The following is a 25,739-nucleotide window of genomic DNA, read 5'->3' on the forward strand; positions in this document are numbered from 1 at the left end:
CCAAGGAACTTCCATCTCTGAAAACTGAGCCATCTTTGGCAAGTGATATCTGTAGCTTTATGAGTCTCTAATAGTCATGGGGTTTCTAAACTGTGTATCATGTCACCAGATTTCTTTTTTGATGTCTTCCACTGGATAGAGTATCCCATGAGTATCTTTAAACTCATCAAAAGTCTTTGAAAAATGGTGTTGGTGGTGGGTGCCTCACTGCGTTAGCTGGAAGTATTGCATCGACCTTCTCATGGTGCATCCCGTAAGTACCCATTCATTGGGGAAACTGACGATCCTTCCTAGCCGACTGAATCCACATGGATCCCAGTCACTTTCAAAGCCAGCAACAAGCAGCTCCTGACAGCTTTCAACCTGACGCTGTTGACTGGCTACGGAAGAAGGGCAAATGCTAGAAGAAGAAGAAGCTGGAAGTAGAGGGGGAAAAAAAACCTTCCTTTAGGATTGTTATGATTCACCTTAGTTTAAAGGGGGGGGGGGCAGAGGTAGATAGCATAATGGTTATGCAAAAAGACTCTTATGCTCATGGCTCCGAAGTCCCACCATCAGTCAGAGCTGAGTAAAAAAAAAAAAAAGAAATCTTAAATAAGCAAAATATTGTTCTTACTAGGCACATCATAAAAACAGTCCAGTGAAATGCTTTCACTGAAATATTCACTTTGGAATTGCAGCCAAGGACAGAGTCAGATGAACATGCTCTGATTTGACCATGAAAGTTCAGAGTTGCAGAAATTAAGTCCTCACCTTAAAAAAAATTACCTCAGCACAGGGGAATGCTAATACTTTGATATTCTTTTAAAAACTTATTTTTATTTTAAGAGATAGAGATAGAGAGAGAGAGAGAGAGAGGCCAACTGCCTAGAAGACTACTCAGCTCGGCTTTCGGTGTATCGAACCTGGGACCTCAGAGGCTCAGGCATTAAAGCCTTTTGCATAACCATTACACTCTCTCCCCAATCCAGTTTTTTATTCTTTAAACTGGAGTATGTCAGAATCCAGCAGATGTCATCTTGTTCTAATTCAAACTTAGGACAGTAGAAGAGAAACATTGCTATTTTATGCTTTCACAATAGATATAAAAATAAACAAAGCTTATAATGTGCATGCCAGACTAAAATAATTAATGTCTATTAACAAGGGAAACTGTAATTAGCAAAGTCCTTAATTAAAATTCTGTTTGTGCTTTTGTTGGCATCACTAATGATCTGTATTGACATCAGTTACCTTTATGAGACAGTAATGCCCATGAGTAAGTAAATTCACAATAGAAATCTAATATTTCATACACATTTTACCTGAAATGAAAACAAAAGAGACCAAAGATATTTGTGGGGAATGTATTTTCAGTATTAAGAGCTTCTAAATTCCAATGTGGTCTGTTTTCTACTATAAGACTTCTTATATTTAGCTAATAAGGGTCACCTAAAACCTCTTCCCTTTAATCCCCTACGTAGTAACCTTCCTGGGATTGCTTTATTTCACTTCTCAGTGCAAACTTTTCATTTTAGAACAGTTTCAGATTTCCAGAAACACTGAAAAGGTAGCAAAGAGGTACTATAAATCTCTCACCCTGTCCTCCATTCTTTTTACATCTTACATGGGAAAGGCACAGTGATCAACAGTGATACTTTATCAGCAACCAGGCCCATACAAGCAATCTCAAGTCACACACCTGCCATGTGTAATCACTCTGGTGGGTATCCTGTTGGAAGAGTGAGCTGGCTTTGTAGCCCATGTAGTGTCTCCAGTGGACATATACACAGTGATGTACACAACAGGTTTTCAGTTCAGATTGTGAACTTGAACAATTCTGCAGGTCTTGGTGGCGATATGCCCGAAAGTGAGGTCTAGTCATGGGCAGGACAACTAGCTATAAAATACAGCAGGTGACATAGGGAGGCCATACCAACAAAGGGCTCAGGGAGCCCAGAGAGGATGTGCTTCAAAGATGACAGCTGAGAAAATGCTAGAGTAAGATGAGTATGAGATGGAGAAGGGGAAGGGTTCTAACTAGTAACTGTACCCAGGACTTCAGTTTAAGCAAAACCCCTCAAAAATAAAATCTAGGACTTTTGGGGGAGGAAGATTAGCAGTTGAGCACAGGACTTGCACACCTGAGGCCCCAGTTTTTTGTTTTTGGTTTTTTCCCTCCAGGGTTATTGCTGGGGCTCAGTGCCTGTACCCATGGACCCACTGCTTCTGGAGACTGTCCCTTCCCATTTTTGTTGCCCTTATTGTTATTATTGTTGTCATTGTCATCATTGCTGTTGTTGTTGGACAGGACCAAGAGAAATCGAGAGAGGAGGGGAAGGCAGAGAGGGGGAGAGAAAGAGAGACACCTGCAGACCTGCTTCACTGTCTATGAAGTGACCCCCCTGCAGGTGGGGAGCCACTGGCTCAAAACGGGATCCTTACACCGGTCCATGGGCTTTGTGCCATGTGCGCTTAACCTGCTGTGCCACCAACCAGTCCTGGAGGCCCCAGTTTTGATGCCTGGCACTACAAATGCCAGAGCTGAGCCCTGGCGCTCCCCCCCTCTCTTCTTTTTCATTCTCTTTTAAAAAATCTTTAAATAAACTCTAATGCTTTTACATTTTCCATGTTGTTTATGCCAGCGGATCTCAAAGTTTCAGGGGACAGAACACCTAGAAGTGTCTGTGGAATGTACATGTGTCAAGCTTAAAAATAAAATTAATCTTACAGAAATTTCTAATAGAGAGAAGCAGCACAAATGAGAACAATTTGTAGAATGAAAATTTATCAATTATAATCATTTTCCAGTACAAACTACCTCAACTACATTCACAAAAAGTTCTACTGGGGAACTGCTGGTTATACTACTAATGTGCGCAACACGTTCTGTTTTCAGGACAAGCTTCAGGATAAGGGCCTTCTCTGCCTAAATCACTACAAAATTCAAATGAGGAAAGAATAAAGAGGCTTCACAACATGTATTTTAAAAACTTCATTCAAGAGTTCCCTGTGTATGTGCATGTGTACATATAGATGTGCTTTTTTTCAACTGCTGGCAATAGTCACTGTTCCATTTAGAACTCAACTATATACTATGAAGATCTGTGATAAGACACACAGAACTACTTATGAGTTGTTTGGGGGAAGACTCCACTCAGGGTTTTTTAAAAAAATCAATCTGCCTTGAAAAGAAGAAAGAATCAAGGAGGGAGAGACACAGGGCTGAACCATCTGGGAATGCTTTCAAGCTAAGCTCCTTAAAGGTGGTTATGGTGTCTCCCACACATCCCCACAAACAGGACACAGAACAAATGATTGCTAACGGACACTGATATTTACATTATCAGACAAACAACTGAGGCAACCAAAGGTTAACATTCAAAGAGAAAAGCAAGGGCTAACTTCTTGGTTAAAGAAAAATGCAGTTGGCGGCAATCTTCCCCCTTCTCCCTGCATAAGCAGGGCTCTCTACTGCTGTCACAAACGTGGCCTTGGTCAGTGGCCTTAGAATCTGCTCCTTCTGCCCAAGAGTCTGCTGATAACCCAAACAAGTTGTATTCTCTGTACACACAAAAGAAAAAGTAACCTGTTCAATTTGTTGCTATGAGTTACTATAGGAAAGTTGACAACTGTACAAAAGAGCAAGTGCCACTGTGTTCTGGGCCCAGTCTTCTGTGGACATGAGTCCCTATGGGCCTGCGGGCATAATAATCACTGCTTCCTACATTAAAACCTTCTTGTATCCCGTCTCTTTACCTGTATGCAAAATCATACAGTAGTTGTCCTTCACATTTGTACTTCACTAAGTGTAATCACATCCAGTTCCATCCATTTTGTCCCAAGGTACACAATATCATCTTTTTTTTTTTTTATTGCAGAGTAGTAGTCCATGAGTACATACATCCCATAATTTCTTTAGCCAGTCATTCTGTGTGTGGGCACTTAGTCTGCTACTATTCCTTGGCTACTGTGGATAATGCAGCTGTAAACACAGGAGTGCATAAATCCCTCTGCACTTGTGTTTTTACATCTTTAGCTAGATACCTAAGAGTCACATTTCTGGATCATAAGGTATTTCCCTTTGTACTTACGGATTCTCTGTATTGTCTTCATAACAGTTGTTTAAATAAGACTAAGATATATGTCATCTGATCACAAAATGTGGATTGGACTCAAAGTTTAAAATGTATGACATTTATGTGGCAATTAGAGAGTTAAGTCCCACCTGGATACTCCATGATATTAAAGATCTGATGTTGACTTTTCAATGTGTGATCCTGGTTTGGTTTGGTTTTTAATGCTACAACCTCAGCGGTGGGAGATGGGGCTGCCATTTGTGACTTGGTCCTTCTGATCTTGCAACATTACACCACTTCAGTGTCACACTTTCAGGCTGAAGAAGGTGCAGGGAGTGAAGGTTTCTGTTTCTTCATCTCATGAGAACTTTCCTTACGGTGGGACTAAGATTAAAAATTGGTCAAGGAAACTTATTTTACCCATTACCGGTACCACCCTCCAAAATATCACAACTAAGATGAGAGGTAAGAATGGTTGATCCCAATAACTGTCTTCTATCAGGAACAAGGGTTGACAGACATAGCAAATAAAAAGGCAAGGCACTTAGTTACATTTTGATTTTAGATGAATAGCATTTTCTTTTCTTCCTTTCTTCCTTTTATTTTTCTTTTTTGCCTCTGGGACCTCATGCCTTCACTATTCTACTCTTAATAGCAGACTATGTATTCTTTTTTCAGTTTCAGTAGAAAGAGACAGAGAAGGAGAGAGACACAGAAAGAAAGAAAGAAAGAAAGAAAGAAAGAAAGAAAGAAAGAAAGAAAGAGAGAAAGGAAGGAAGGAAGAAAGAGGTCACAGTATGACTTCACTGTTCATGGAGATTCCCCTGGTGTCATGCAAAATGCTTCCATATGGTGCCTGGGACTCAAATCCAGGTCCTCACACAGGGCACAGTGGTGAGCTGGGTAACCCACTTCTACTGAGTAAGCTATCTTCTGTCCCCAACAAATAAATGTTAATATAACCAAGTCATGTGCAATATTTGAGTATACTTATACTAAAAACTCACTCACTGTTGATCAGAAATGTAACTTTCCCAATTACTGCTATTTTATCTGGCAAATTTATTGACTCAGAGCCTCCCAATAACATGTCCAGAGTAGTTGCTTTGTTTCAGGAGAAAGGGATACTGGTATTATAAAAACTATTACAAAATTCTGTGTTTGTATCTCAACAAAAATGGTCTGATATTCACAGGCACAGAGACCATGTAAGAATAAGCAGAATATTCCCCTCCCAATGCTTTTCAAAGAAAGGAGTCTTCAGCTCTGAACAAAGATCGCAGCAGAAGTGAAACTTTTGTTGTTGGCCACAGCTGAACAAATTTATCAAACAAAGGCTCATTCAACTCCTACTCTGTATCAACTCACAGGCAGAGAGAACTTCAACAAATTCTACATAGAAACCAGGAACAGTGATGAAATTTTATCTGCATAATCTGGTAATTATGAAGTTCTATTTCCTGCTTTTGATTGTGAGAGATGGAGGAAAGACACACAGTGGAGAAGGAGGGAAGCTGCTGGCATAATCGGATTTGCTCTTTCAGCAAACACTGGCTGAGGACCAGATGGGTGATAGGCACTTCTGGCCCCAGGACAGACAGATGAACTGCAGACATGCACCAACAACTGCTCAATACTGTTCAACACCCAAAATTCAATACAGTTGTCCTTTGTGCCCTCAGTTCCTACAGAGCAGTGTCTAGGAGATTGAAGCTTATCCCAAATACTTATGAAATAACAGCAAAAACATGCCCACAGACATATGAAGGGGAAGAAGGTCAGCGATGAGATGGCTTCACAAGGTGAGAGACCCCTGTTGCCTTTGGGAGAATGAAAACGAGTTAGCTGGGCAAAAGCAGTCAAGGCAGGAGAAGCAACCTGCTCTAAGGCAAGTTCAAGTGCATGTGCAGGACCAGGGGAGCTCTACAGATGGTGGAATCATGCCAAGGTCTCTTTTGTCTCCCTCTATCCCCCAGCCCCAAATAAAAACCAAGATTAACTGGGGTATTCAATAGTGGTATGGAGCATGCACATGGCTCTGAATTCATTTCCTGGCATCTCATTAAAAAAACAGTAGTTGGGGGTGCCAGGCGGTAGCCCTGTGGGTTAAGTGCACATGGCACAAAGCGCACCAACTGGCATAAGGATCCTGGTTCGAGCCCCTGGCCCCCCACCTGCAGGGGGGTTGCTTCACAGGCGGTGAAGCAGGTCTGCAGGTGTCTATCTTTTTTCCCTCTCTGTCTTCTTTTCCTTTCTCCATTTCTCTCTGTCCCATCCAACAACAACGACAGCAATAATAACAACAAGGATAAACAATAAGGGCAACAAAGGGGAAAAAATAGCCTCCAGGAATAGTGGGTTCATACTGCAGGCACCAGGCACCGAGCCCCAGCAATCACACTGGAGGCAAAAAAAAAAAAAGTTGGGGCTAAGGAGACAGCATAATTGTTATGCAAAAAGACATTCATGCCTGAGGCCAGCCTCAAGATCTCAGGTTCAACCCCTAGCACCAACATAAACCATAGCTAAGCAGTGTTCTGGTCTTTCCTCTCTATATCTCTGTGTAATTAAAATAAAAATATTTAAAATTAGTAGTTGGGTGGAACTATAGTTCCAGCACAGATAGGTTACTCTGGTGGTATCTGGGGCTGCAGTCCTGGTCTGCATTTCCTTCTCAAGGAGAAATGGAAGGAAGGAACAAAGGAAACCATAAACAGTCCCAGGAGGATAGCAGCCAGGAGGGACCACTGCCATGGAGTCTGGGACAGAAAGTCACAGAGATGGAGGCCCCAGGTTCAATCATCAGGCATGGACACAGAGAGTGAAGTGTGGATGTGAAGGTGAAGTTGAGGGTGATGATGGCAATAGAGTGGTGGAAATGGATAGTCTGATGGGACTAGGTCATAGGGGGACATCCCACAGTATATCTTTTTTTTTTTAATTATCTTTATTTTTATTGGATAGAGACAGTCAGAAATTGTGAGGGAAGGGGGTGACAAAGAGGGAGAGAGAGTGGTCTGGGAGGTGGCACAGTGGATAAAGCATTAGACTCTCATGTATGAGGCCCTGAGGTCAATCCCTGGCAACACATGTACCAGAGTGATGTTTAATTCTTTCTCTCCTCCTATCTTTCTCATTAATAAATAAAGTTGTTTAAAAATTTTTTTTTTAAAGGAGAGACAGAGAGATACCTGCAACATTGCTTCACTACTTGCAAGGCTTTCCCCTAGCAGGTGGGGACTGGGGGCTCAAACCCAGGTCCTTGCGTGCTGTAACATGTGCACTGAACCAGGTGCATCACCACCTGGCCCCTCATCCCACAGTGTATCTTTAGAGTAGCGGAAGCTTTGGGACTGCACAGGATGGAGAGATGGGACTACTGGTAGGGCCGACGACACAGCTCCCAACTGAAGGCTCAGGGTGCAAGGACTAAGGACCCCCCACCTTTCACTTCCTTTCCCTCGAGGTCCCTCCAGGAGTCCCAGATTCCTTGTATTAAGAGAGCTGGGTCTAAAATTCACTCCTGAGAGTCCTGCCTCTCTCTTGCCAAAAGCCAATTGGAGCTTCTACAGAAGGCAAGGAAATGGAGATTTCAAGAAGGAAGGGACTAAGGGGCACAACTCTACATAATTTTAAAGATTAAAATAAAAAGAAAGCCTCCCCCCAACCTAGAGAGACAAGCGTTCACACAGATCGTGGTGCTAGTGACCTCTCTAAAGTCTTCAGAGTCTACAGGCGCTGAGAAAACTCCCAGGAGATCAATTACTAAAAGGACACTAAGGAATTCTGCTGCCTCAGCAGTGCCTGAACTAGTTTCTGTATAGGGACAAAGGAGAAAGCAGTCCGGTGAGTCGGTGGGCTCACCACAGCTATCTGGGTGTAGTACAAAACCATGCCTTCTGAATAAAGCAAATCAGAGAGTGTGTATGTGTGGGCGTGGGCGTCTGTGTTCTATATGCACATACATGTGTGTTATATAACTATAATCTCTTAGCGGCAATAATCCAATATTATGTCTTTAAATGAGCTCCAAACAGTATGCAATAAATAAATTATTCAAGACACTGTTTGCACAACACTGAAAACCACCCTGATAAAAGACTGATAAATACGTGCCAGGACTTGACAGTTTATATCTGTGCTCTATTAGGATCACTAATAGCTACAGAGAGTTTATAGTTTGCACACAATAAGTACACGACTGATGCATATCTTGGTTGTCGGAGTGAAGTGAAGTGACCCGGTACCTGGAAACATGCTAATTCACCTCCCAGCCCCACGTGAGTTTATCCCACTAAGCTTCCTCTTCCCTCTCCTGAAGGCAGGCTCTGAACAGAAGAGAATGCATTTTCAAGATACTTTCTTTGTTTTAAATATTGATTTACAAAACTGTAAGATAGTAGGAATATAATGCCATAACATTCTCAGTACCAGAGTTCTGTCCACTTTCCCTCTATTGGAAATGGCAGTAGTTCTCCCATGGTCACAGATATGGGCCGGCTTTATATCTCTGTCTTGCTCATTTTTCCCCAAGTTCTTGCTTTCACTTCCTTTCTAAGTCACACCTACATCTATTACTACTTCTGAGTGTTCTTTCTTTTGTCCCGACAAAAGAAAGTGTTCTTCTTTTCTCCGACAAGGGAAACAGTCCCTGGCTTCCTCTGGTGTTTTCCAGATTTGCTTCCCTTTCTCTGATGGCACAAATACAAGATTCTTGATGGCAAACGCCTCGGGTCAAGGTACTTTTCTTAAGCTGGGAAGTTATACTTGAATGGGAAAGGAGCAGGCTGTTTTCCTGCTGGCCGAGCAGCATTGCACAGGTATGTGGAAGCAGTGAAATGGGGGTGGGACTCCCAGGTGGCCTGTCTGCCTTACCCACGACAGAAAGCAAGGAGACTCCCTATTTGGAGGGTGGTTTACCCAGCAGCAGCAATTTCAGGGTCTGCCCAAGCCCACAAAAGCAGTTGCTACATTTCACACAACCCATAGGGGATATGGATCCACAACAAAGTCTGGGGGGCAGTGGTTAGAAAAGCTAGTTTGAGGGACACATGAGTCACCTCAGGAAGTGATCACAGTTCACTCAATGGCATTTCATTTGATAACATTTGCCAATTCTAGTTAGCGCTTCTCAGAATTACAGAACTGATCTCCCTTTATCTGTGGGCCTTAGATTTTTAAAAAACCCTTTGGCTTTGTGACCAGCACTACCTAAAGTAGCACGAGTGCTCAATTATGCTTACTAACTGGGCAGAAGGAAGTGGGAAAGGTGTGTGTGTGTAGTTTTTTTCTTTTAAACTGAGCACTGCTCAGCTCTGGCTTTGTGGAGTGGGGTACTGAACCTGGCATGTTGGAAGCTCAGGCATTAAAGTCTCTTTGCATAACCACTATGCTGTCTCCCCTGCTCCTGGAAAATATTTTTCATGTTCAGTTTTAGACATGATCATGTAATTTTTCCATTGTTGGGGGGGGCAGTGGGAAGAGACAGTTGTTAATTACCTCGTTAGCAAACCTGTGTTATCACAGCAAGCTAGGAAGTCACTTAGCCCATTAGCTAGAAAAATGGCATGTCATTAGAACCACACAGAAGGGGCCAGTGCTGGTGTCATATAAAGCCCAGAACAGACTGTAGACACAGTCACCACAGACAGGTGAGCCGTAGCAGCCTTAGGCATGCATGTGCCCACCCCGGCAGCATCATGGAAAAGGTGGTGGTGGTGGTGGTGGTGGTGGTGGTGGTGGTGGTGGTGGTGGTGGTGGTGGTGGTGGTTGTGGTGGTAGTGGTTGTGGTGGTAGTGGTGTTTATGATCTATTCTGTGCTGTGCTGTCTGCAAGACAGTAGGAGGGGCTTGATGATAATTTGTGAATGAGTGAGTGAATAAATGACCTATTAATAGGGAAAGCCAGCTTCTCCCTACAACACTTTGTTCCTTTCTGTTCAATCCCTGCAAAGGCAAGAGAATAAAAGAAACTTCCAATCCATTCCTGACTGCCAAGAAGCCACACCCCACAAAGAGGTGTCTCTCCCCAAGCTTCCATAAGGACCCCTGGAGGCTCTCTCTCCTGAGGGCAAGATCACACCCACTCCATCAGCTTTCTCATCTCTAACATTTTTAGGACTTGGGGACATACATTCTGTATATGCAATAACGCTTACATACACTACAACCTGGACTTAGTGATTCTTTCTACAATTTCCAAAGCCTTTTTTCTTTTGTTGCTGAAATTGCTGTTAAAGAGGTTGAACTTATTAATTCCCCAATAAAGAAAGAAATAATAAAAAAAAGAGGTTGAACTTTTTGCACCCTTTTGGCTGCTGGGATATGGACATTTTCCAATTGCTTAACTGAAAAAGTTAGAACAAGAATGAGGAAAGAAAGCAAGGGAGATGGGCAAGTAGATGACTAAGCGTGCTCTAAATAAATGGCACGAGATTAGCAGAGGTGGTGGTCAGAGGTGAGCAAATAGGCTAGAAAAGCTTTTCTTTAAAGATAATATTAAAAAAAAATTCTTTATTTTTTATATTTATTTTCCCTTTTGTTGCCCTTGTTGTTTTTTCATTGTTGTTATAGTTATTATTGTCGATGTTTATGTTGTCGTTGTTGGATAGGACACAGGGGGGGGAGAGAAAGATAGACACCTGCAGATCTGCTTCACCACCTGTGAAGGGACTCCCCTGCAGTTGGGGAGCCTGGAGCTCAAATCGGGATCCTTACTCTGGTCCTTGCGCCACTGCGCTACTGCCCGACTCCCCAATTTTAAAAGATTTAAAGACTTGAAGGAAGGAAGGAAGGAAAGAAAAAAGGAAAGAAGGAAGGAAGAAAGAGGCCTGGAAGTGGAGTGCTCAGTAAAGCACACATGTTGTAATGCCCAAGTTTTGTTGTTGGCATATCTGGTGGGAGATTAATCAACCAGGCAGCAGAATAAATGGGTAGAGGGGATATCTAATAATTTGGGAGAGGAAGTTAGATCAGACATGGCAAGTAGTTCACAGAATTAGGATAATACCCACTACTCAACAGGCCTCTGTTGAATAAGATATTAGTTTACTCTCAAGGTCACCAACTCCACTGGTAAGCTTCTAAAAAAGTTTTAAATACTTAATTTAAAATTTAAAAGTTTTAAATACTTAAGTATTATTTTAAATACTTAATTTAATTTGTTTACTTATTGGATAAAGACAGAGAGACTGAGAAGGAAGGGGGAGTCACAGAAGGAGACACCTGCAATACTGCTTTACAACTTGGGAAGCTTTCCCTCTGCAAGGCATGGGGGAGGGCGGAGTTGGGGCTTGAACCCAGGTTCTTGGGCATTATAACATGTGTGTTCTACTGAGTACTCCACTTCCAGGCCCCTTTCTTTCTTTTTAACAATATTTTAAAATTATCTTTATTTATTTATTGGGTAGAGACAGAGAAATCTAGAGGAAAGGAGGAGATAGAGAGGGAGCAGCACTGCTTCACCACTGACAAAGCTTTCTCCCTGCAGGTGGGGATCAAGGAGCTTGAACCCAGGTCTTTGTGCATTGTAACATGTGCACTCAACCAGGTGTGCCACACCAGACCCATTTCAAATGCTTTCTTAATAAATAAATGTACTAGCCTTGACTGTAGATGACGCCTTATATCTTACCACCCCTCCTAAAAAAAGAAAGAAAAAAAGAGAAAGAAAATAGCTGTGATTCACTGGGATACAGGATGGCCTTGTGTTGGAGGAATGTTTCCCTCCCTTTCACTGCATGATTAATTCTTAGCCTTCAAGCCCCAGCTGGAAGGCCACTTCCCCAGGAAGCTTCCCTGGCCACCTAGTTAGTCCTGCTCTCCTCTGCTCAAATCTGCAGGGCTTCTTGTTTACCTAGGCTTCCCCCATAGGAGCTGGCATTCCTGAAGAGCTGAGTCTAATTATTTTCCGATCCCCAGAGCTTGGGTTCATAAGAGTGACTGGTCATGCCCGTGTCATGATGAATAAGACAGCAAAGCTCTGTGAGCAGCATGTCTGCTGCCCAGGGACACAGTGGCTTAGAGAGTCCTTGTGCAAAGGGCACTGTGGAAGCAGCGAGTGTGCATGCCACAGCAGAGGCAGACAGGCTGAGAGGAGGAGGAAGGGAGCAAGGAGGAGGAAGGGCTGCCATTTCCATTATGCACCAGCCACATGACTGAAAGTTTTATTTTTCATCTATAAAAGGAGTAATATATCTCCTGAATATTCAGGGTTAGGAGGAGGAAAACATAATGGATCTGAAAGCACTCGAAAATCTAGAATGAATCATATAATTTAAGATAACAGTGTCAACATTTTAGAGGCAAGAAAAAAAAAAGCAAAGAAAGCAGAGACCCTTTGTTGGATAGAAGAAGGCATGGGTGGGCAGATGGATGAGTAGGGGAACGTGTGGGTGGATAGATGAGAAGATGGACTGAAAGATTAGTAGATGGATGGATGAAATGGATGCATGGGTGGACAGATAGGTGGATGAAGGAAGAGTGGCTCATCAGTCATGAAACAGTTAAAGGGAAGATAAAGTTATGGAGTGTCTAACTCCACACCCTACCAGTCAGTTCCCTTGTGTAACCATCTCCCTAGCCATTTTGCATTTAGAAATGGAAAGAGATACATGCAAGGAAAAGACCCAGCTAATCAACAAAACATTACTGTTAAGTAACAAAGACACTGTTCAAGAGCTCCTTCCTCAGGCTCACTTAGCATTTCTGTGGGAAATACTGGGAGGTACACTGCTCTATAGCATGCAGGATTTAATATTGAATGTGACACCTGACTGACTTCCACCAAGACAATGAAAGAACCATTGCGACAGGTAGGGCTTCTTTTTTTCATTTCTTTTTTATTTTTGATTAATAAGGGGTTACAAGATTGTAAAATAGGGAGTCGGGCTGTAGTGCAGCGGGTTAAGCGCAGGTGGCGCAAAGCACAAGGACCGGCATAAGGATCCCGGTTCAAACCCCGGCTCCCCACCTGCAGGGGAGTCGCTTCACAGGCGGTGAAGCAGGTCTGCAGGTGTCTATCTTTCTCTCCTCCTCTCTGTCTTCCCCTCCTCTCTCCATTTCTCTCTGTCCTATCCAACAACGACAACAACAATAATAACTACAACAATAAAACAACAAGGGCAACAAAAGGGAATAAGTAAATAAAATAAATATTTAAAAAAAAAAAAAAAACAAGATTGTAAAATAGTGTTTCAGTCCACAAGTGGTTTTATTTCCAAAAGGGAAAATAAGTTCCAAATCTTAAAAAAAAAAAGGGGGGGGAATGTTTCAAAAATGTAGTCGGGGAAATACACAAGGAGGGCTTTTTATCAATTTTAAATCCAAGTAAAAACCCCAAGTTAGGTCACAGAAATCAATTCTAAAGAAAATACAGTGTGCCTTTAAAGCCATTTCAACACTGTGCTCTGCCAGGAGGTTAATGAGCTAAAAGGACTACTTTTTGAGTTCAATTTTGTCAGACAGATGAGTTTATAGTAGAGGGAAAATAAGTATCCATTAAACTATGCACAGCATCTGAGCACAGGAACCAGTGGAATGGAATCCTCTAGGAAGGAGGCATCAGGTTTTGTTGCCTCTATACAGTAATATCAGGGCACTTTTTAGACGAAGGGGTTTCTGGGCTGCAGAGCCTGGAGAGCAAAGCCACAGTCTTCAAAGGCCCCCCTGTGCGCCAGCAGATGGGCTGCAAACTTGACCAGACTACAGACACTGTGTCCTCAGCCCCACTAGTTGAATGCATTAACTTTTCTATTGCTTCCCCATATGCCTTATCACACATGCAAAAACCTGGACAGCAGATGGTAGGTAACAAAGAAAGATGATTCCATGGAGCAAAGAGTGAAAACCCTTGTTTCAAAGGAGGCAGCCCCAAAGCCAATCACCTCCAACCTCTGAGTGGGAGAAAATCCTTTGAATAATCAAATGACACTGGACATAAGTTACTGATGTCATCCACTAGAAGCCCTTTTGTGCTACAATATTTAGAAGAACAGACTTGCAAGTGTTTATCACCTGTTCTGTTTTCCTAACATTTTTTTTTTCCTTTGGAGCTGGGCCTTGTGCAGAAATGATTTCATCACTTCCTAGCCAACATTTTTTCATTCTTTTTATTTCAGAGAGTGTCTCTCCTCCCCACCCCCTCCATGGTACCAGAGCTTGAACTGAGGCTTCTTATGGCAAGGCATGCATTCTACCCAGAGAACTATGTTCCAACCCCACTACAGATTTTCCTTTTTTTTTTTTTTCCTCCTGGGTTATCACTGGGGCTCAGTGCCAGCACTACGTATCCACTGCTCCTGGCAGCCATTCCCCCCCCCCCATTTTAATGGATAGGACAGAGAGAATTTGAGAGAGGTGGGGGATATACAGAGGGAGAGGGAAAGAGAAATACCTGCAGACATGCTTTACTGCTCATGAAGCACCTCCCCCTGCAGTTGGGGAGCCAGGGGCTTGAACTGGGATCCTTGTGTGGGTCTTTGTGGTATGTACTATGTGCACTTAACCTGGCCAGCCACCACCCAGCCCTATAATTTTCTCTTTTTTTTTTAACAGGTTTTAAAAATATTTTATTCCTTTTGTTGCCCTTGTTGTTTTATTTTCATAATTGATGTCACTGTTGTTGGATAGGACAGAGAGAAATGGAGACAGGAGGGGAAGACAGAGGGGGAGAGAAAGAGAGACACCTGCAGACCTGCTTCACCGCCTGTGAAGTGACTCCCCTGCAGGTGGGGAGCTGGGTGCTCGAACTGGGATCCTTACACTGGTCCTTGCGCTTTGTGCCACCTGAGCTTAACCCGCTGCACTACCACCCAACTCCCCAGATTTTCTTAATATCAGAAAATACCAACACAACAGAACAACCAGCTGCTCTCAAAAGATGGCTTATACTGACCAATGAATAAACATAGACTTCTGAGAGTTCTCATTCCGAAATCAGGCTGACAAATATATCCTATGAGCAGTGAAGTAAGAAAACATCCTACATTTTGGGGGAAAATCCTTTCCTTTTACTGAATATTTTAACATAACTAACAGAAGGGCAATTTGTGTCACTAACTCTGTGTAGAAATCCAAAGGAGGCAGACAAAGGGCACATGGAAAATACTGCCCTAGAAGGGCAACAATATAGATGGGGATGGAGGACTGGGGCTGTAACAGTCACTGTTCTTTGCATGGGTGGGATCTAAAGAAAAAGTAAATTCAGGCAGGCTGGGGAGATAGTGAAGCAGTAACTCACAGGACTTGCATTCAAGAGGTTTCAAGTTCAATCCCCAGTACCAGCATATCCTGACGCGCGCACGCGTACACACACACACACACACACACACACACACAGACACACACGAAGGGAGATGGGAGAAGAAGCAGAACTGGAAAAAGAGAACTTCCACCAAAGACTCACTTCTTCCTCAATCCCAGATGTAGCTCTCTGGAGCCCAGTTCAATGAAAATTGTACTCAAATCTTCATTGGAAATGCCAACCAGGCAACTTTCACATGGTCATAGGGCAACACAGAATGAATTGCCCTGTGACACTGTGCACTGTGCTCACAGATATCCCAGTCCAGGTGTGTCTCTTCTCAGTAGGATTATGGGCTACCTGGCCCCCAAACCTGCCAGGTTGGCTGTGGTCCTAAAACAACAGCACTTGGAAGGCTTTGCCACGCTTGCATTCTGGGTCCTCTGTCCACACTCATGAGCCCTCAGAGCTCTTCAGGAAAAGGGAAGAGTGCAGTGGAAACTGGCAACTCTACCAGTCTCAGGAAGGAGTCCAAGGGAACACCACACCCAGTAGGTGAATTCTGTCTCCGGCAAGACCTCCCATAAAGAACAACAGAGGTGGGGAGTTGGGCTGTAGCGCAGCGGGTTAAGTGCAGGTGGCGCAAAGCACAAGGACCAGCATAAGGATCCTGGTTCGAACCCTGGCTCCCCACCTGCAGGGGAGTCGCTTTACAGGCAGTGAAGCAGGTCTGCAGGTGTCTCTTTCTCTCCTCCTCTCTGTCTTCCCCATCTCTCTCCATTTTCTCTCTGTCCTATCCAACAACGACAACAACAATAATAACTACAACAATAAAACAACAAGGGCAACAAAAGGGAATAAATAAATAAAATAAAAAGAAAACAAAAAAAGAACAACAGAGGTGAGTGGGTTAAGGCTCTAGTGGGAACAGCATGTGCCAAGTTAGAAATGCTTATACTTCCTAGCTTAGCAAATAGTGCTGCCACAACACCCCCCACCACAACTTGTTAGCATGTTAGTTCATGGCATGAGCACAGGAAATAAGGAAACAACCCGACCTCTGTCTACTTTTCTAAAGGGTATTCCCACTTTTGTGTTTGTTTTCTCCAGGGTTATCTCTGGGGCTCAGTGCCGCACTATGAATCCTCTGCTCCTGGAGGCCATCTTTTTTCCCACTATTGTTGCTGCTGTCCTTGTTGTTAGGACAGAGAAAAATGAAGAGAGAAGGGAAAGACAGAGAGTGGGAGAGAAACACAACTGCAGACCTGCTTTACCACTTGCGAAGCAATCCCCCCTGCAGGTGGGGAGCTGGGGGCTCGAACCAGGAACCTTGCCCCAGTCCTTGTACTCGACACTAAAGTGTGCTTGACCTGGTACACTACCACCCACTCAGCGGCCCCCCCTTCCCTTTTTTTTCCCCTCCAGGGTTATTGCTGGGGCTCAGTGCATGAATCCACTGCTCCTGGAAGCTATTGTTTCCCTTTTGTTGCCCTTGTTGTTTATCATTGTTGTTGTTATTGCTGTCATTGTTGTTGGGTAGGGAAATCAAAGAGAGGAGGGGAAGCCAGACAGGAGAGAAAGACAGACACCTGCAGACCTGCTTCACCACTTGTGAAGTGACCTCCCTGCAGGTGGGGAGCTGGGGGCTCGAACCAGGATCCTTATGCAGGTGCTTGGAGTCCCCCCCCCCCACTCCCCACCTGCAATGAAGCAGGTTTTCAGGTCTCTATATTTCTCTCTCAATTTCTCTGTTTTATCAAAATAGAAAGAAAGGAAAGGAAATAAAAAAAAAGGCCACCAGGAGCAGTGGATTTGTAGTGTTGGCACTGAGCCCAAGCTATAACCCTGGTGGCAAAAAAAAAAAAGAAAAAGAAAATAGAAAAGAAAAAGAAGTAAGATTTATCTATCTCACAGGATATAGAAACTTTTACATAAGATGGGGGGGCATGTGGGAAGAAACAAGAGCACTACTCTGGTAGATACTAACTTTCAGCTAGAACTGGGTGCGTCAAGCATGCCAGTCCTGTGCTCCACTAGCTGGTCTATTTCCTTAAAAATCTTTTTGTAGGGGGTCGGGCGGTGGCGCAGTGGGTTAAGCGCATGTGGCGCAAAGCACAGGGACCGGCGTAAGGATCCCGGTTCGAGCCCCCGGCTCCCCACCTGCAGGGGAGTCGCTTCACAGGCGGTGAAGCAGGTCTGCAGGTGTCTATCTTTCTCTCCCCTTCTCTGTCTTCCCCTCCTCTCTCCATTTCTCTCTGTTCTATCCAACAACGAATTGCGTCAACAAGGGCAATAATAATAATAACCACAGCGAAGCTACAACAAGGGCAACAAAAGGGGGGAAAAATGGCCTCCAGGAGCGGTGGATTCATGGTGCAGGCACCGAGCCCAGCAATAACCCTAGAGGAGGAAAAAGAAAAAAAAAAACTTTTTGTAGTGGGGTCTGGTGGTGGAGAACCTGGTTAAGCACACACATTACAGTGCAAAAGGACCCATGTTTGAGCCCCTGGTCCCCACCTGCAGGGGTGTGGGGGAGAACTTCACGAGTGGTGAAGCAGGGCTGCAGGTGTCTCTTTGTCTCTCTCCATCTCTATCCCCCTATCCTGTCAATTTCTGGATGTCTCTATCCAATGAATAAATATAATTGGTGGTCGGGCGGTAGCGCAGCTGGTTAAGCGCACGTGGCACAAAGTGCAGGGACTGGCGTAAGGATCCTGATTCGAGCCCCCGGCTCCCCACCTGCAGGGGTTGCTTCACAGGCGGATGAAGCAGGTCTGCAGGTGTCTGTCTTTCTCTCTCCCTCTCTGTCTTCCCCTCCTCTCTCCATTTCTCTCTGTCCTATCCAACAATGAACAACATCAACAATGGCAATAATAATAACCACAACAAGGCTACAACAACAGGGGCAACAAAAAGGGAAAAAAATGGCCTCCAGGAGCGGTGGATTCATGGTGCAGGCACCGAGCTCAGCAATAACCCTGGAGGGAAAAAATATATATAATTAGAAAAATTAAAACAATCTTTTTATAGCACATGGTTTTCTGGGATGCACATGTTGATTCTAATTTTCTAATTTCTGTAATAGAAACATTTAGATTAACATTTTAACTTTAAAACAGAGGCTATTAGAATGTTTTCAAGAATTAACACAATCCACTATGACTTAAGAACAACTTCTAGAAGACACCTGGCCATAAAGAGAACCTGGAATTTTTTTTTTTTAATCCACTTCTTGCATCTTCTGATGCTTGGGATTCTTTTATTTTATTTTAAGATTTATTTACTTAAAGAACCAGAACATCACACTGGCAATACACAAAGCTGGAGAGCAAACTCAGACCTCATGCTTGCGAGTGCAGTGCTTTAGCTTTTACCTACCTTCTGGTCTGCATCTAGGCTTCCTTTAAAGAGGAGAGCAGACACTGAGTCAGACCTAGCTCTGCACCAGCAGCGTGCAAATACAAGACCCTGTTCTCCCTCTCTTCCTTCTCCATCCAAGATGGGATGGAGGCTGTGCATGCACACATACTGAGCTGCACACCATGGACTGGTTACCTTGCAGATGAGTGGTAAAGGATCCCTACATGATCAGATGGGCTATTCATTGAGATAATTTGCTTCCAAGGGCTTCTCAGAAGTCACTGGTCATGGCTGCTTCCCAGATTTCAAAGGCAAGTAGGAATCATAGTGGTCTGTCTTTGTCTTTCTTCGTAAAAGGGACCAGGACATTAAAAGTCCCTGCTTTTATTGGTAAAATGCAATGCCAATCAAAACTGGGTTTTGCCACTTGCTTTGGAGATCTGGTCTGACTTCCTTGTTAGAGAAGGGGAATGATTTTCACAACTTGTGCAATTGATGTGCAGAGTAAATAAAGTGATCAACCTAGGTATTTAGCTCCTGCAGGAAATGCAATCAGCGCCTAATACATGCTATCAAATCATACTGCTATCTGTTCCCTGTCCAGGTAGATGGAGCTGAGAGGGAATGGCACTCATCACACTGATGCAACAACATTTACTACAACATAGATCATCACAAGTTCTGAGACTTTTGTAAATCACACTTATCAAAATAAATTATTACTTTTGATTGTCTGATGGTTTAAACACAATACTTGGACAGAATGAGCCCCTCCCCGACAAAGATCCCCTTGCCCTCATTCCTGGGACTTGCAAATACCTTGTGTTAAATGACAAGTCTGAGAGATCATTAAGGTTAGCAGCTGAGTATAAAGAAAGACTTCAGAAGGCAGCCAGAAAAGAAACAAGGAACTTGGCTCCACCAACAAGGGACTGAGTTCTGACAAGCTGGATGAATATGGAAAGCTCCAGAAAGGAGCACAGCCCTTCTGGTACTTTGAATATCCTGAGAGCCAAAAATAGACTCAGCTAAGCCAAGCTGAGCTCAGATCTTGAGCACAAATCTATCCATTGAAACTGTGAGATTATAATGGATGTTGTTTCAAGTCACTGTTTGTAGTGATCCCTGAAGACAGCAACAGAAAACTAACAGAACAGCCCTAAGAATACCTGAGGATCCCTGGCCAGTGAAATAGTTCACTTGCATAGTGCACTGTTTGGCCATTTGTGCCACCAGGTTCAAACCTGGCTTCCACTGCTTTGGTGCCGTGGGCTCCCCCCATCTAAAAACCCAAACAAAGAAGCACAACAACAACAAACAAACAAAAACAAAGCAAAACACCCTGAGGATCCTGGTATTATTATTTTTTTGGATAGAGACAGAGTATTTGAAAGAGAAGGGGGAGACAGAGTAGGAGAGAGACAAAGAGACACCTGCAGCCCTGCCTCACTGCTCGCTTCCCCCCTGCAACTTGAACTGAGGGCTTGAACCCAGGACCTTGTGCCTTTTTTGTTTTAAGGCCAAATCTTTGGGATGGGACTGCCTTTCACAAACAAGACTCTGAAGCTCCCCAGTTAGCTGCCTTGTGTTTAACAACATGTCTGCTGGATTAATTCAGTCCGGTGGTTCTGTGATGGCTGAAGATGGTGCTCTGTGGGAGGGCTCCGTGAGCTCCTCATCCAGCCTGCAGTCACAGCGCTAACCAGATGACATGTCAGCAGATAACCACAGCCAGCAACGCCAAGTGACCTGATTCCAAACTGTCTTTGAACATGAACCGAAAGACCCATCAATCTGACATCTGGCATTGGCATTAGGATCAGACACTACGCTGCTAGCGTCATACAGGACACCACCCAGCAGGCCACGTCCTTATCTGCTTTCTAGAAAAGAAGCCTCATCAGAAAGGTTCAAATCACTGTGGCAGCCCTGCTACTACACACACTCTCTCTAATGATCAAAAGAAAAAAAGTGGGGGGGGGAGCTTTAGGCCTAGACAGATAGCATGGTAGTTTATACAACAGACTTTCATGCCCGAGGCTTTGAGGTCCCAGGTTCAATTCCTTGAACTGAGCAGTGCTCTGGTAAACACAGTAGTTAAATTAAATTTAAAAAATAGGTTGGGTGGGTGAAATAGTTGACTTAGATAATGTGCTGCTTTGCCACGTGTGACCCAAGTTCAAACCTAGCCCCCACCACATTGAAGTGGTTTCTTTCTTTCTTTTTTTTTAAAGATTTTATTTATTTATTCATGAGAAATGACAGAGAGAGAGAGAGAAAGAGAGAAAGAGAGAGAGAGAGAGCAAGAAAGAGAACCAGACATCACCCTGGTACATGTGCTGCCAGGAACTGAACTCGGGACCTCATGCTTGAAAGTCCAAAGCCTTAGCCACTGCGCCACCTCCCAGACCACTGAAGTGGTTTCTTTCACTCCCTTCCTCTCGGTCTTTATCCCCCCAAATTTTTTTTCTTAGCACTGAGTGGTGGCACACTTGGTTGCGTGCACATGTTACAGTACATAAGGACCTGGGTTCAAGTTCCCTGTCCTCACCTGCAGAGTGGTGATACAGTACAAGTGTCCCCACCTCTCTGCTTCCTCCCTCTCTGCTTCCATCTCAATTTCTCTGTCTCTATCTGATAAGTAATAAAATAATTTCTTCCTTTCCATTCTGCAATTTTACTAACTTACACCCATGATTACTGCAAAGCAGAGTTAAAAAAAACTTTTAAAAATTAAATGTTGCATGTTCTTTATCACAGACTGAATGCTCGTGTCTCCTCAATTTATATGCTGAAACATGATTCCTACTGTGACGGTACTGGGGTCTTTGGGAGGTGATAGGTTAGAGGAGGAAACCCTCATGAGTGGGATTGATGTCCTTCTATGAAGTGACCCCAGAGAGTCCCTTCATCCCTTCAACCTTTGAGGCAGGCAGCAGGTTCTCACTGACACTGAACCTCCTTGCACTTTGACTGTGGACTGCCCACACTCCAGGAATGTGTGAAGTAACTCTCTGTTGTTTATAAACCACCCAGTCTATAGCATTCCACTATAGCACTCCAAATGGCTTAAGTTACCCTCTTTCTACCTTTATTTCATAAAAGGCATGACCAGCTTCCTTTCCAGCAAAGCACTTATCCTAATCATGAAAAATACCATTGATAATCAACTCTAAATGACAAATACTAACATTAAAATCAAGCATAAGCAAAATATTAATAATTAAATGTGAAGAGCCATGTTACATGTGTTGAGATGGGAAATGTAAGATGAATTTCCGTTATCAAATGCTTCTTGTTGACCTTCTCTCTGAGAGAAGAAATACAAGGTATAAACCTGGTGCAAAGCAACCAAACCACAACCTCACTGAACACTAGCAGTATAAAGAGCAAGAGAGAAAATCAGATTTATGGAGAATGTGCTACTAGTCAGGTTACTGCTCTAAAATCAGAAGTCTCACTAATATAACTCACCTTATGGGTTAAAGATAGCCTTAGTCAGGGTGCTGGGCAGTAGTGCCATGCTGGTACTCAGGACCTTGCTCGTGGTAAAGTGGCTATTCTATGGACTGAGTTCTCTCCTGGCCCCCATATTAGATGATTATGTCTTTAATACAATCTAACTTAAATTTTAAAAAAAATTGTAAATTTACTTACATGAGAAGGAGAGAGATGGGAAGATAGAGAAAGAGAGAGAGAGAAAGAGCAATGTTGGTATTTGAAGCAGGGCCTTTGTGCCTTTAAGTCTAAAGCTCTAGCCACTCTTATCACCTCCAGGGCCACTTTTTCAATACAATTTAAATAACATGGAAGCACTTTACCTAACAGGTTCTATAGTTATCATTCAGGGTTCCAATTAGTGTTGAAATTCACTACAGCACCGATACTGCCCAACTGAAGCTGTTGATGTTTAAATACTTGAATAACCAAATATCTCTCCTGCCTAACCTACAACCTTTAGGAGCACAAAGAGATATCTGCATGTTTATTACCTGTGAGATAAAACTTTCTGTCTCACCCTCTGGATAAATCCTTGAAATATTTGTAAATACACAAATGACAGCTGGTCTTTTAGTCATATATATATATATATATATATATATATATATATATATATATATATATATAGGTTTTACCTTATTCATGAGTCTTTTGCTTAATCACATTAAGAGGACCTTAGTGATATCCTTCCTACTTTATTCATTTGCTTTTTCTACTTCTTTTTCAGTTGTACTGTAAGTATATGAGGGTTAAGACTTCTAAAACAATCACACTTACCAACCAAGATACCAGGGTGTTAGAAAAAGTCAGGATGTATTTTCTATGGGAAAAAAATGTGTCATAGGGAGTCAGGCGGTAGCACAGTGGGTTAAGCGCACATGGTGCCAAGTACAAGGACTGGCGCTCCCGGTTCGAGCCACTGACTCCTCACCTGCTGGGGAGTCACTTCACAGGCGGTGAAGCAGGTCTGCAGGTGTCTATCGTCCTCTCCCCCTCTCTGCCTTTCCCCCTCCTCTCTCCAGTTCTCTCTGTCCTATCCATCCAACAACGACGACATCAATAACAACAACAGTAATAGCTACAACAATAAGAAAACAAGGGCAATAAAAGGGGAAAAAAAGCACTGATTTAAAAAAATAAGTAAAATAAAAAGTTCTTTAAAAATGCGTCATTGTTCTAGCAATCCAATATATTTTCCCCTCTCCAACTATCCTTTTAAAAATAATATTCATCACACCATCTTTAAACAGCAGGTACTATACCTCTAGGATTTCCAGAGCAGAAAAGGAGAGCATGACTGTAGGTGAAGAAATAATGGTGTCAGAAAATGAGAGAAGATATTTATTTTTGCACATCATACACCCAACAAGCAACTGATAACAAAAATGTATACAGAATTGGTATAGATCTATGAAAGAAATAAAGCTAACTTAATAAAAAGAAAAAGTGGGCCAAAAAACTAAACAGTTTTCTAAAGAGGGGATATACATGGCCCACAGACACATTAAGAAATACTCCACTTATCATTAGAGAAATGCAAATTTAAACTACCCTGAGAGGGGGCCGGGCCACATCGCAGGAGATTAAGTGCACGGGATTAAGTGCACATGGCGCAAGCCTAAGGACCAGCATAAAGATCCCAGTTCGAGGGCCCGGCTCCCCACCTGCCTGGGGTCACTCTGCAAGCAGTGAAGCAGGTCTGCAGGTGTTCCTCTCGCCCCCTGTCTTCTCCTCTCTTGAGATTTCTCTCTATCCTATCTAGTAGCAATAAGAACAATAATAATAACAACAACAATGATAAACAAGGGCAACAAAAGGGGAAAAAATAGCCTCCAGGAGCAGTGGATTCATAGTGTAGGCACTGAGCCCCAGTAATAACCCTGGAGACAAAAAGAAAGAAAAAAGAACTACACTGAGATTGATCTCACATCTGAGAGAATGGCTTACGCTAACAAACCAGGAAATGACAGGTATTGGAGAGGTTGTGGAGAAAAAGGAATTCTGCTTCACTGCTGGTGGGAATGCAGACTGGTACAGTCCCTTTGCAAGACTGTATGGAGAGTCCTTAAACAAATAAAAATGGAATTACCCTATGTTCCAACTATACCACTCAGGCCTTTATTCAATACACTGATTTGGAGGGACATATGCACCTCTATGTTCATAACTGCATTATTTACAATAGTGAAAGAATGGAATCAGTCTAAATGCCCATCGACAGATGACTGTCTAGAAAAATTATGACATCTATCTATCTATCTATCTATCTATATATATATATTCCATGGAATAATACTCTGCAATCAAAAAATATAGTATTGTGTCCTTCGGGACAAAATAGATGGAACTAAAGGTTATTATGCTTAGCAAAATAAGTAAAGAGATGAAAGACAGCTACCAGATGATCGTAGATGGTCTCACTCATATGTGGAATATAGAGAACTGATACATATGAACTTGAAGAAAAAGAGAAAAAAAGGAAAAACAGAGTGGGGATGGAAGGGTAGGTAGCATAATGGTTATGCAAAGAGACTCTTATGCCTGAGGCTCAAAAATCCTAGATTCTATCCTCCAAACTCCTTAAGCCAGAGCTGAGCAGTGCTCTGGTAAAATAAAAAAAGGGGGTGGGGCTGGCTGGTAGCACATTTAGTTGAGCACATATATTACAATACACAAAGACCTGGGTTCTAGCCCCCAGTCCTACCCACAGGGCGAAAGCTTTACAAGTGGTAAAGCAATACTGCAGGTGTCTCTCTACCTCCCCCTTCCTCTCGATTTCTGGCTGTTTCTAGCCAATTAATACAAATATATATATTTTTTTTAAAAGGAGAAAGTAAAAAAAAAGTAGCAATTAAACTTTCTAAGACTTGTGAGAACTGTGGTTGTTGTTGGGAGGTGGAGGGAGGGTACATAGCACTTTGCTGGTGGGTGTGGTGTGGAAATACACGTTGTAATGTTAAAATATTGTAACTTGGGGGCCAGGCAGTAGTACACCTAGTTAAGTGCACAGGATGCGAAGCGCAAGGACTGCCACAAGGATCCCAGTTCGAGACCCGGCTCCCCACCTGCAGGGGGTTGCTTCACAAGTGGTGAAGCAGGTCTGAAGGTGTCTATCTTTCTCCTCCCCATCTCTCTCAATTTCTTGCTCTCCTATCCTACAACAACAGCAGGAACAACAATAACAACAACAGAAAAAAGACGGCCGCCAGGAGCAGTGGATTCATAGTGCAGGCACTGAGCCCCAGCGATAACCCTGGAGGCTCTCTCTATATATATACTCATTATTAATCACAAATAAAAAATGGAAAAAAAAAGAAAAGTGAGGGTGTGCAATAACCTTTTAGGAATACTAAATGAAAGATGCTACCTACAGAAGATGATTTAAGTTGGTGAAGCATAGGAAATAGTGCTGCAAGAAGCATAGGGAGAAGTTTCCAAAGGTCAGAATGTAGTGATCTAAATTTTTTTTTTTTGCCAACTGGAAAATATTAAACATCTTTCTGCATAAGAGAAACAGGAATAAAATAGTGTTTGAAGAGGAAACACATAGTGTCAGCCTGGACAGAAAAACAAAAACAG

At 43.0% G+C, this 25,739-nt stretch overlaps 1 protein-coding gene across 1 annotated transcript in view; it reads right to left on the bottom strand.

Moving 5' to 3' along the window:
* The window catches only part of FAM171A1 (family with sequence similarity 171 member A1), a 128,458-nt gene that overhangs the window by 94,697 nt on the left and 8,022 nt on the right, over positions 1-25,739 (bottom strand). The window lies entirely within an intron of this gene.

This window comes from Erinaceus europaeus, chromosome 6 (assembly GCF_950295315.1).
Source record: "Erinaceus europaeus chromosome 6, mEriEur2.1, whole genome shotgun sequence".
Taxonomy (NCBI): domain Eukaryota; kingdom Metazoa; phylum Chordata; class Mammalia; order Eulipotyphla; family Erinaceidae; genus Erinaceus; species Erinaceus europaeus.